This window comes from Rhinolophus ferrumequinum, assembly GCF_004115265.2.
Source record: "Rhinolophus ferrumequinum isolate MPI-CBG mRhiFer1 chromosome 15 unlocalized genomic scaffold, mRhiFer1_v1.p scaffold_54_arrow_ctg1_1, whole genome shotgun sequence".
In the NCBI taxonomy this organism is placed as follows: domain Eukaryota; kingdom Metazoa; phylum Chordata; class Mammalia; order Chiroptera; family Rhinolophidae; genus Rhinolophus; species Rhinolophus ferrumequinum.
The window spans coordinates 10,297,668-10,310,951 of NW_022680357.1; positions in this window are offsets into that span (position 1 = coordinate 10,297,668).

Here is a 13,284-nt window from a genome sequence, read left to right on the forward strand (position 1 = left end):
GCAGGGCAGGAAATCAACGTACTGCCTGTGCCCGAAGAGCGAGTGGATTGCATGAGCTAACTTGTGTAATCCCAGAACAGGGCCTAGCATTAGAGGGGTGCCAACAATGCGTACCTCAATTACTATGGTTGTTGTTGTGGTTACTGTTACTCTGTCCTCTCTCTGGGTCCTCAGTTCCCCACAGGGGTAAACATTTCCTCTGCCTACATGCATGTGAGGGGGAAGGCGCCTTCCCAAAGGGGGTGGGTTTAGCGACCTCAGAATGGTCTCCAGGACTCTTCTGTCCTCTGCTGGGGGTGCCCGGCACAGGCAGGGTCCCCTTCGCAAACTCATCTCTATCTGAGAGCCCAGCGTGGGTTTGATTAATACCCTGTCATTCTCTCTCAGCTCGAATTCTCCGGGGACATGTCAATCCATCTTGGGTTGTCCTGGTGTGCTGGCCTTGTGAATAAAGTTAGTCCCTGGAGCTCATTCCATTCATTTTATGCTCATCCATTCATTTCCCAAATAATTCTTGAGCCCTGTCATGTGCCAGACTCGGTACTGGAGGACGAGTTGCAAGGATAAAGAAAAAGATGGGCCCACCTCCCAGCACTCAAGAGTGGAGCTGGAGAACAGGGTGCAAACATCCATCACAGAGAAGGAGAGAAGCGCCTCGGGGGCTCCTTAGCCAGTGCCCAGCCCCCTCTCCTGGTGGTTCTGGTTCTAGGCTGGGAAAGGGCTCAGGAATCTGCATGTTTAAAAAGTCGTCCACATGATTTTTATTATTGAGGGAACTTAGAAACATAAGCTCAAGAGAACAGGAATTTCCAAAAGGAGCTACACACTGGGAAGGAAGGAAGCTGAGGACTGGTCAGAGAGATCAGCTGAGGTTTTCCTGGGAAACTGACTTGAGAGCTTGGAGCTAACGCACAAGGCTATTGGCTGGGTGAAATAGGGGGAACTCATGTTCCTAGAGAGGGATCAGCATGTGCAATGGTCCTGTGGTGGGAAGCTCAAAGACCAGTGTGGCTGGAGTTGAGGAGGAAGAGGGAGCTGCACAGGTGGATCTGAGTTATTTGGGCGGGGGGTGGCGGCGGAGGAGCCCTGGAAGGTTTTGTGTGAGAGGGGCTCATGTTATCGGTGCTTTGAAGAGATTTTTCCATTAGCAGTTGCACGCACTGAGCCTTACAGGCCCAGGGCCAGATTTTGGCAGAACCAGGCTTCTTTCTCCACTGCCTCCTCCTGTGGACGCCTGGCAGACGAGGAGGGATGGCCCAGGTAGCCTGGAGGCCTGCCTTGGCAGCCCAGAGGCTCCGGACTTGGTTCTGCTCCTCCCACTGGCTGTGCCCACCTTGGCATCCCTGCAGGTTCGGCAGCCGGTGGGCAGCCCCAGAATCTGTTTTCTAGTCCATTGCCAAGGTTCACCCCCTCCTCCCTTGCCCCTCAAGAGGCAGTGCAGGACCCCCACACTCCACCCACTTCCTCTGCCCTCTGGAGTCACCTGCCAGCGCAATGCAGAAGAGCATACATTCAACCCTTCAGGGGACGCTCCTCATCTCTGTACGGGACTTGACTGAGCCCGTTCTCAGCAGTGTAGATGGCAGAGAACCAGCGGGGCAGGGGGTTCCTCAGCTCCTCAATCCTGCAGGGGCTGGTGGGTAGGAGGAGGCAGTGGGGAGATGTGGGCAGGGCGCATGGGGGCGGGGCTGCCAAGCACGGGTTGGCACCGAGCTGGTCAGGTACCCTGACGTCATTCAGGGGTGTGGGGGTGGGGCTACAGATTGAGCCTCATTTGCATACAACCCTGAGGGGCGGGGTCAGAGGGGGCAGGGCAGGGCCACTGTTGATTCTTGTCTGCAATATCCCCACCTCCACAGTTTTCAGGTTCACCGCCTCCATAAGCCAGGGGGCCCTCTACCGCTCCTCACCCCCAGCATCTTTATCTTCTGTTTGACTAGATTTAAAGCTCCTGGACCAGTTCCTGGAATCTAGGGAAATAGGGGAGGAGAACTGTCCCCCATTCAGTGAACTGATGAAAACGCCCTTGGGACAATTTGTGTAAAAGCCAAGTACACTGGGGTTTAAGAGAAACCAGGATGGGAAGGCGGGGTGAGAAGGCATATCCCACCAGCGTTTTCTGCATCTTTCTATTCCAACGGTGGTTCGGCCCCTTCGTTTCCCTCTGGGGGCCGCAAACTCTCTCCCTCTCCTCTCGTTGCAGGGGCAGCGGTGAGGACCCCCATCGCCAAGCTCACTCCGCTTTTTTGCTAAATCCGTGTGGATCAACTGACAAGGCCACTGAAGGGTCCCCCCAGCCTGGAGTTCTGTGCCTGGCTGTGGGGGTCACTAACAGATACTGGACAAGCAATACCATGTAACAATCACAACCAGCTTGCAAACGCCCTCTGTTGCCAGTCTCTGCAGCCTGCACTTCATAGGCATTATCCCAAATAACTGGCTAAACCCCTGTGAGCAGAAACTATTATCATCGTCCCCATTTTATAGATGAGGAAACCGAGGCTCCTGGAAGTTAAGTGTGTTGCCCAGTCACACAGAGAGAGACCTACAGTGCAAGGATTAAAGCCAGGCAGAGGGGCTTCAGACCCTCGCAGTGAATGCTTTTAACTCTCCTGCTGACCCACAAAGAAGGCGAAAGTCGTCCACGTCACCTGTGTAGGAAGGGAAACGGGGTGACAGGAAACAGTGTAGGTGACCAGGGGCAGGGCCGGGACGAGGTAAGGCAAGCGAGGAACAAAATGCGAGGAGGCCCTTGGGTCCATGCTGTATGGCCCGTGTGCTCGAGTGGACCCTAAACTCACAGGTTCCCGAGCCCAAGGGCTTCTTACATTTGGATGTGCATTTCGATCTTTTACACAAAATTTCAAAATATTTTCCAATTTTTTGATACGTTTTCTGGGATCGAATGGCAATGTTCCACACACAAGGATGGAAGAAGGAGGGAATGGGTTGGGCTGCACCAGCCATAGCTGATTCTCTTTCTCCTTTTTCAGAAATAGAGATGAAATTCACACGTGAAATTCACAAATTAACCATTCAAAGTGTATAATTCGCTGGTGTTTAGTACATTCACAGTGTTGTATAACCATCACCTTTAACTAGTTCCAAAACATTTCCATCACCCCCAGAGGAGACTGTTAAGCAGTCCCTCCCCATGCCTTACTACCCCCAGACGCTAAAAAGTGAGGGGAACCTGGGTGGAAGTGTCTCTAGTTCTGCCCTGCCAGGACATGAGGGCTCACTGGCCGCTTCTCAGCTCGCATCAGGATGACCCCTTATCAAGACAGGAGGCCACACACCTCTTAGGAAGGCCAGTTCTCTGACTCACACCCTCAGCTGGTGGTCTCCCTCCTCTTCTGAGACCACCAACAGCCTGGGGCTGCACTCCGCTCAGGACACACACACTGACAGGCCCAAGCCCGCCAGGTATGTGTCAGGGGAGGGGCCAGGCCAGCAGCCCCTTAGACGCCCCCCATTCAGGCTATCCTGGGCTCTGCTCCCCACGGGTGCCTGCACCCGTGCCTGCCCCCAGAGGAGCGCCAGGCATCCCAAGCAGCATAGTTGGGTGGGGAGGAGGAAGGACCGGCTGGCTGTCTCTGGGACACAGAGAATTCCAGTTGGGAGCCCGTCTGTGGTCACGTGGGACCGGAGAAGGTGCGAGAGGCTGAAAGCCCAGCCCCCAGCCCAATACACAGAGACCAAGAATGTTCTGTGTGTTTTTAGGGCAGGAATAGAAGGAGTCCACATAGTTCCTCAAGAATTTTAATTGTGTGCTTTGAACCTGCCTCCCATTCCTGCCCCTCCCCCTCAGTCTGCCTGAGGGGACACTTGTCAAGAGCACCCCAGGAACCACAGGAGCAAACAGCCAGGACTTTGTGTGAGGGTGACGCACTGACATTTCTGGGCAAAGCAAAAAATGCAGCCGCCTCCCTCCCAGTGCCTTGTTGCCTGATGCTGGCTGGTTCATGTGGGTGTGGGTGTGGGTGTGTGGGGGGGTGGGAGTGCCAGTGGGGAGCCACCTGGGGGCTAGTGCCAGCTCATCATAGCTGTGTCACTGTGAGCAAGTGACCCAGCCTCTCTGTGCCTCAGTTTTCTCATCTGTAAAGTGGAGACAAGCATAGCAGCTCCTTCAAAGGATCCTGAGATAGAGGGTAAAGCATATGGCATCTCACAAGTGTTCAAGATGTTCTCTCCAATCATCATTATTATTCATGCTATTTGTTAGCAGAGAACGGAGAAATGCTGTTCTCCTAGCCAGGGGCTTGGTGAGTAAGGCTATGGGGTCCTCTGTTTCTTTAGACCACCCTTTGGGGCTGGCCTTTGCCAGTGGCCTTGCCAGACCCCTCTTGGACTCAAGGTCCACCCTAAACAGTGGCTTTTCCTATATTTGGAAGGCTGTGGTGTTAGGTTCAGACTCTGAAGTCACACAGCCGGACTTTAGTCCTGCCTCAGCAGCCATTTATTCACTGTGACAATGGGCAAGACTGTGACAACGGGCAAGAAGTTTTTAACTTCTCTGTGCCTCAACTGCCAAGTCCATAAAATGATAGGATACATAGAACCCATGTTCCAAGGCTGAGGGATGATTAAATGAGATAGTACTTTTAAAATATTGCCTGGCACACAGAAAGTACTCAATAAATGTGAGGTGTTATTTTTAAAATACTACTGGATACCCTTTATATGCAGAGTCAGATTAGTCTTAACAATCACCCTATAAAAGGGTGTTTGGTTAACAACAATGAAAGAGTATTATTGGCCCCATTTTATGGATGAGAAAACTAAGGCTCAGAATGGTTACGTGGCTCTTCCGAGAGCAAGACGGCTAATAGGGAGTGGAAATTTAGAACCCAGGTCTAATTTGAAAGCCCTGCTTTTAGCCATGACATTATATCTGCACCCCTTTTAAACACTGATTAAGAGGCCCCTACCCCACATGAAAGAGTCCTGTTTTCAGGATTTGTCAAGAAAAATTGGTCACGGCAGAAGGCCAGTACCAATTCAATAACACACCGGGTGAACACATCTACAAACATTTAAATTGCAGTTTAGCTTCTGTTTGAGATGCGTTATGATTTTCCTACCTGTGTCTTGATGCTCACATGGGCCCAAGGACCCTGTCCTAGTGCCGAGGCTTCCCTAGGGATCCTTACAGAGGAGGACCATTATACAGATAAGGGGACTGAGGCTCCCTGAAGTTTGGGAACCTTCCCAGTTCAGGTCTGTGTGACTTCGAAGGTGACCTTTTCTGAAAGGTCGCCGACTCCCATCTGCCTCACCGATGATTAGTTGTGTCCGTTGTTTGGGGCTCTTTCTCTCCTGTGGCATCTGAAAGTGCGGCCGGTCATCCGCATCCCCCATCCTCACCAAGGTGAGAGGCGATGGATGCTTGTCTAGCGGGTCATGGAGAAGCTGAGCAGCGGTCAAGTTCAGAAGAGATTATGAAGGTGGGCCTACCAGGACTCGCTTATGGATTCAATGTGGGATGTGAGAGGAGGAATCAAAGCGGACCGCCAGGTTGGGTGGGGGGGGTGGCATTTACTCAGGGAGGGACAGGTGGTGGCACTGTTTCTGGGCAGGGGAAGCTGGTCGTGTTGTCAGGAGGGAGATACCGGAGCCTGAGGGTGGGAGACAGTGGGAGTGAGCAGGCACCGAGTGGGACTGAAGGCAGGGAAGAGGTGCCAAAGAAAGGGGAGACTGCGCTCCAGGCCCTGCTGATGTCAGAGGCTGGGACAGCATCTGAACAAACTAAATGTCCAGGGTTCCCGATCCCTGGGGTGGTCGGCTCCAGCCCCCCGAGTGGGGAGTGAGTCTCGTCGTGTTGATGAGCCCTGTGTGGACCACGAGGTGGACGTCATGAAACCTACAACAGAGGGGAGAGTGTGGGGGAGGGGTGGGGGTGAGGAACCCAGGGACAGGGGTGCTGCGGGCTCAAGGTCTCCCTCTGGGATCATCCCCAGGGGATCAAGCCAGGCCTTCCGAGGCTAAGACGGCAGGCAGTGGGGATAAAGAGAGCCCTGGAGCTGGGTTCGAGTCTCGAGTCACGGTTTCTTGAAGTGGGGATTCAAATGCACACTCAGCTCTAGTCTGGGCGTCTTACACGATGTCCTGTAGTCGATGGCAATTCTATCTTTGTCTCACTGAGTTTGTAGCAGAGCTTTTAATTTACACCTAAGCATCAGGACAGAAGTGAATTATGGTGCCCTATAGTTTCACGCATTCATTCATCCCGTTCCTGTGGATTTCACGTGCTAAGTGCTGTGACGTATGTAAGACAAGGTCATAGGAGCGTCATGGAGGTGGGAGGTGAGGGAGAGCGGTCAGGCAGACTTCATTGAGGAACTGATCTGTGGGCTGAGACTGAATGACAAGCTGGAGCCAGACACATGAAAAGTATTCCAGGAAGCGGGGACAGCAAGTGCAAAGGCCCGGGGGCAGGCATCAGCTGAGTGTGTTGAGGAATGGGTCAAAAAGAGAGTATGGCCGGTGCACCATGAGTGGGAGATGACAGGGGCTGTGGCTGTGGAGGGACGCAGGGAGCAGACCCTGCAGGTTTATGGAATGAGGTCTGGGTTTTACTCATATTATAATGGGAAACACAGGGGACTACTCAACAATAATAATAATAAAAAAAACAACTTTGTTGCAACAACAGGGGCGCATCTCCAAGCAGTTACACTGACTGTACTAAACTCTGAAAATTCTAGAAACCACAAACTAACCTACCGCCGCAGAAAGCAAACCAGTGATGCCCAGCCGAGGGAGGGACGACAGGGGGAGCAAGGAGGCTATGGGGGGAACGGATTCGTTTACTGTCTCTACTGTGGACACGGTTTCTGGGGTGGACACATGTTAAAACTGATCATACTGACTGCTAAGTACATGCAGTTTGCACTGCATCACTTACGGGCCCATGAGGCCGGGAAAGATGGCGATGGGAGAAAGCCCGCGTTGAAGGGACCGGGGTGGACTCAGTGAACAGAGCTGGCGCAGAGGCCTGGGTGGGAGCAGGGCCTGTGCATGCCGCCTGGTAGGGCAAAGGGCAGATGGGTCCGCATGGAGCAGGCGGAGCTCACCTTCAGGGAATCTCAGACCTAGGTGCCTCTTCTGACCTGGCTGTTGAATAAAAGCAGGCCTCGCAAGTTCCCTTTTTCAAGAGATGAGTATATACGTTTGAAGCACATTTTAAAAAATCTAATTTAACCCTTCAGTGAAACAGAATTGTTTGCCTCTGGGAAGTCTGACAAACAACTGTGGCTGTGAGTTCCACAAAGGCAGGACTTGGCCTGGTGTGTCCCTGCTGGGGCCACAATGCCCAGCACAGGTGTTGGCATGTGCCAAGTGCTCAGTGACTATTTCAAATGAAGACATGAATGAATAGATGGATGAATGAATGAATGAAAACAACTTCACATTGAGTACCGGTGGCTTCCAAGGACAGCTGTCTTGTGCACCCTAATCCACGGCCACCTTCATTCCTAGACCAGGTCATCCTCAGCAAAGACAGACTCAATCTGCCCCCTCAGCTCTCCTGACCGGGCAAGACCCTGCAGCAGGGCTTCCTGCAGCAGGCCTGGGAGTTGTGCAGAGAACGGGGAGCACGGCTCCACCTCTGACTTGCTGTGTGACTGCAGCGAGTGCCAGTGCCTCCCTGGATGGGACTTCCAGAGAGGCCTTGGCAGTCTCCCTCCTGAAGACCTCGCCAGCTCCATCTACCTTTTCATCCACTCACACGAGAAACATCATGTGATTCTAAAGTTCAAACCAAAAAAAGGGGGCCTTCTGGATCACCTTCATTAACCAGAAAATGAAAAATCCCAGGACTTTTGCATTCCTAGACCGTCGCTACTGAGGTTTTACTATGCTTTTTCCTAGACTTTGCTGAATTAGTGAAATGGAATTGGGAAAGAGATTACAATAGTGTTCAAATTAATAAGCACCCTGGCCCCTAACAGCTCCAGGCTTTATATCTTAGCCCCCATGCCCCTTCTTTTGACGCACCCCAACTGGGAAATGGACCGCGAGGACAGAGAGTCCCTTTTGGTGTCTGGCACAATAATTAACTCTGAATAATTCACACAGGAAGAAGCACGGCATCACAGGAAGTCAGCTGGACAGGAGTCAGGTGACCTGGTCCCTACCCCAAAGCTGCCTCCTCTGCAGCTGCATGACCCCCCTTGAAGTCCCTTCTCCTCTCTAACCCCTGGGCCGCAATTTTCTAGGCTGGATCAAAGGGTCTTTCAGGGAGTCTCAACAAGGCGGAGTGAGACAATCAGCTGCCTTCAGGGTCATCAGGCACCACAGGTGAGTGACGCAGGACTGGGGTGTGGCAACCGGGGGTGGTGGGGACTGGAGCAAAGTGAGCACCGCAGGCTCAGGGCCTCAGCCACACGGGGACGTGGGCGCAGGGTGGCCAGGTCATCCCATGTTTAAGAGAAGCCAAAAAATACATATTTTGATGCAGAATTTATTATTCAAATGTTGGCAATTAATTCAATATATTTTTTTATTAGTTTCAGGTGTAATACTTAGTAATACTTAGACGTTTATCATTTATATCCCTCACACAGTGTCAAGCCCCCTGCCCCATCCACTACCCCTCTGACATCGCACACAGCCATTACATTTCCACTGTCTCTATTTCTAATGCTGTACTCCGCTTCTTGTAAGTATATACAGACATATACATACATATATATATATATTTTTTGAAGGCTTCCTACAGATCGAGACTGAGGTATATGCTCTTCAGCCTTGCCAGTCCCTACATCTTCAGCTCTTTCCTTCCTTGTCATTTCTCACTTTGCCTCCAAAGCCTGCTGGGTTTCTAGCACAAATCTGGTCTTCTGAAAAACGATGGCATGCTCGGTTTGGCCATGGAGGCAGAAGGCTAGAAGCGTGAGCACATGCTTGTGTGCCCGTGTGCACACACACTCGCACACACACACACAGTCACACATCCCGCTTAGGGAGCGGTGTGTTCCCTGGGGCCAGCTGGACAGCACCCCTCCTGAGCCAACAAGGAAAGCAAGTCCACTGGGAGGTCCTCCAAGTTCTCCCAATGTGTTCGCAGGCCTGGCAGGGAGCCAGCACTTGCAGTTGACTCTAGGATTTCTTGTCTGGGCTACAGCAGGGGTGACACCCTGCGCGGCTGTGCTCAGTGTACCAGCTTCTGTGAGCCACAGTGAGATCCCACATTACTGGTCCCTCAGTTGTAAACAGCAGATGGGTGGGAGGCTTACCTTCCCCACATCCAAAGGCAACCACACCCTTTCCTCCTAAAACTCAAAAATAACCCACCAGTCCACGGTGGATATACACGCATGTGTTATACTTGTTTGTCCACTTACTCTTCACTGAATAAAGTACTGTGGGACACACCCACTGTGTGCCGGGACAACGGGCACGGAAGTGACTACAATTTCAGGGTAGCCCCATTCCCTCCACTTTGTCTTCTGCCCCCATCACTCAGCTAAACCACTTTTTATAGCCCATCCAAAGCCTCCTGGGCACCAAACCCAGCAGCCTCTCTTTTTTTCCTTATTAAAAAAATTTCTTAACAATGAGCACACCCAACATCACTAATCATTAGGGAAGCACAAATCAATACTACAATGAGAGAACATCTCATACCCGCCAGGATGGCTACTATCAAAAACAAACAATGACAAAAACAAAAGCACCTAGAAAATAACAAGCACTGACGAGGATACAGGGAAACTGGAACTCTTATTGGTAGGAACAGCATGGTGGTTCTTCAAAGAATTACAAATAAAATTACCATACAATCCAGCAAAGCCCCTTCTGGGTATACATCCCAAAGAACTGAAAGCAGGATCTCAAAGAGATATTTGTACAAACCCACGTTCATAGCAGCATTATTCACAAGAGCTAAAATGTGGAAGCAGGTGTTTATCGACGGACGACTGGATAAGCAAAATGTGGTGCATCCATACAGTGGAATATTACTCAGCCTTCAAAAGGAAATTCTAACATATGCTAAAACCTGGATAAACCTTAAGGAGATTATGCTAAGTGAAATAAGCCAGTCACAAGAAGACAAACACTACCATGTTTCCCTGAAAATAAGGCCAGGTCTTATATTAATTTTTGCTCCAAAAGACCCATTACGGCGTATTTTCAGGGGACATCTTATTTTTTCATGTACAACAATCTACATTTATTCAAATACAGTCACGTCATTTTCTTCTGGAACGTCGTCATAACGTACTAAATGCGTCCATCTGGCTGACGATCTTAACTGGGGCTTATTTTCGGGTTAGGTCTTATTTTTGGGGAAACACGGTATATAATTCCGTGTATACGAGGTACTTAGTCAAAATCATAGAGACAGAAAGTAGAATGGTCGTTGTCAGGGGCCGGAAGGAGCGGAGTGTGGGAAGCTATTGTTTGGTGGGCATAGAGTTTCAGTTTTACAAGATGAAAAGAATTATGGGGATGGGTGGTGGTGATGGCTGCACAGCGATGTGAATGTATCCAATACCACTGAGCTGTATAGTTCAAAACAGTTAAGATGGTAAAGTGTACGTTACGTGAATTTTACTACAACAAGAAAAATTGAAAAGAAATTTCTTAACAATGAACACACCCACCTCCCAGACCTTGCTTTCTACATACTATTTTCTAATAAAAGGAACCTTGGAGAAATGACTGATTCTAGTGCTGGTGCAGGAAAAAAATTCAAGATGAGCCTGGAGCATCCTACAGTACCAGAAAGTAAAGGGGTGTTCAAAAACCAAAAGGATGGGTGCGTGTCAAACGCACACAGGAACCAACCTGAAAGAGCACCTGATGGCCAAGCTGGAACAATTTGAGCAACACCATAAATAATCTATGTCAATTAGCATTGGATTATAAGGCAAAGTATTAAGATTAATATCCATGAGAACATACATATTGATACAAAGAAATGATAGTTATAAATAAGGGGAAAGGGACATATTTTTCCTCTAGGAGAATTACAAATAATATATGTAAACACTCCGCCTCCTAATCCGATTTCCTTGGGTGTGGGCTGGACTTACTGACTCATTTCCAAAGGAGTAGCGTGTGGAAAGGAAAAGCTGAAACTGCAGAGTGCAGACCTGGCAGGCACCCGGTCCTTAAGCAAACGATCGGCTAACATCACCAGTGACGTCCTAGGGACATCACGAACACCCTGGTACAAGGGCATGAGAAGGGCACTTCACCTCTGTGGTGTTCCCCCAAACCTGTAACCCCAGACGCATCAGGAGGAAAACAGCAGACAAACCCCAATTCAGGGACATTTGACAACTACCTGCAGACACAAGTACTCTTCTCAACTGTCAAGGTCATGAAATACGAGGAAAGACTGAGACGTGGTCCCAGACAGAGACTAATAACTACATGGAAACGTGGCACCATGGATTGGATGTTGGAGGAGAAGAAGGGAAAGCAATGGAAAACCAAATCCTGGGGTTTGGGTCCGTTACCCAATGCGTTACTGCTCATTTCTTCGTTCTGACAAATGCACCATAACAAACGGTTATGTAAGATGCCGACACCAGGGGAAGGTGGGTGAAGGGTACATGAGAAGGCTCTATGTTGCCTTTGCAACTTTTCTTTACGTCTCAAACCACTGCCAAATAAAAAGTCTATTTAAAAAAGCATTTCCTTCTGACTAACAAAGGAACACATGTTCACTGTAGAAAATTAATAATATAAACAAGAACCCAGCAGTTGCTTACTAAACTCTGTTAACATTCCCGTAGATTTCAATGCAATCTTCTTTCCTGTATCCTCTAACCTCACAAGCATATTCCTTCAGGATCCAAGTATTTGGGGAGCATCTTGTTTTTAGCTTCCTAGTTCTCCATGACTTGGCTGTGCTATACTTTAGCTTTTCTCTTGACTGTTGAATAACTTTCAGAGGCTTCCTATGATAAATAGCTTCTTAACACACATCTGGGTCTGCATTTGGGATAGTTTTCTAATGGCATCGTCTTAAGAAAGACATTAATACGTGGAACGGGGTATTTTTAAGGCTCTGGACACATGTTGCCAGTTTGCTTTCCAAAAGTGGACACCCGTGGGTGGCCGGGTCAATGGCCTGTTTAGGATGCGGGCTCCCAAGGGCTGTCTTTATTCTTCATCCCAACACCCCCACTCCGACAGCTGTCCCCGAGATCCCCTCGACATTGCTTCTTCCAAGCTGTCTGCTGCTCTCCATGCTCCCTCTCCTCCGCCCTTGGTCCTCTGCCCACCCAGCATCACATCCCAAGGGGAACCTTTTTCTCTCTTCCGATCCCCTGCACCGGCCCATGTATTCCTGAGGGTTTGGATCTCTCCTGTAGCCCCTTGAGCTCTAAGACCCCATTTCCTTTCAGATATTTACACCAGGACATCCCTCTGCGACGATTCAAACTCCTCGCAGGAACGGGAGGTAGCCCACCTCTCTCTGCCTTTACCTCCCTTCTCACTCCCCTCCTCAAGGAAGCAGCTGCCCAAGCCTGGCGTCTCTGCCTCACCGGGTCTCCCACTTGCCCCTTACAACCCACACTCCAAGGATTCTGGTTCCAACCTCGTGAATATTCCTCAGGCACCTGTCCTAACCCAGGTCCTGTGTCTTGTGCCTGAAATTCTAACAGTTGGTCTCCCCACCTCCCTCTACCTTCCTTCTCCTTGTGGAGGGATTATTTCTAGAATACCAATGTGGCCACTCACATCGCCACTTCAGGGAACCGATGGGCTCCAGACTGTGTGCAGGCAGGCCTTACGTAGCACTGAAACTCATTTGTACCAACAGTGGCTTTTCCATCATCTTTCAAGCAGACTTACCTCAAGGAGAGTCTCCCCTGGGTGCTAAGCGCCCTTTAACTCTTCGTTAAGACTGGCTGGTCCCCCTTTTGAACAAAAGAAGAGAAGGTTTCAGGTAACATTCCCTGGCCAGACATTAGCAATATTTTGTTTTGTTCAACCTTAGGCAAAGCAGGCTGCCTGATTGCAGTCATGCTGTAAATTGCCTTTAAAATAAATCGGAAATCTTTTTTAAAGTGCAGTAACTTAAAAGATTGAGTGAATAACGGTAAAGGTGATACTTGGTGATAGCCAAAATTTGGGAGGTGTTATTTGCTACGCGAAGGGTGGTCTCTGGGCTGTCAGCATCATCTGGGAGCTGGTTAGAAATTCAGAATCTCAGGCTCCACCTCAGACCTTTTGACCCAGAATCTGCCTTTTAACAAGGTCTCCAGGTGATCCTGGTAGGCACATTACACTTCGGAAGCACTGATGTGAATAACGAAG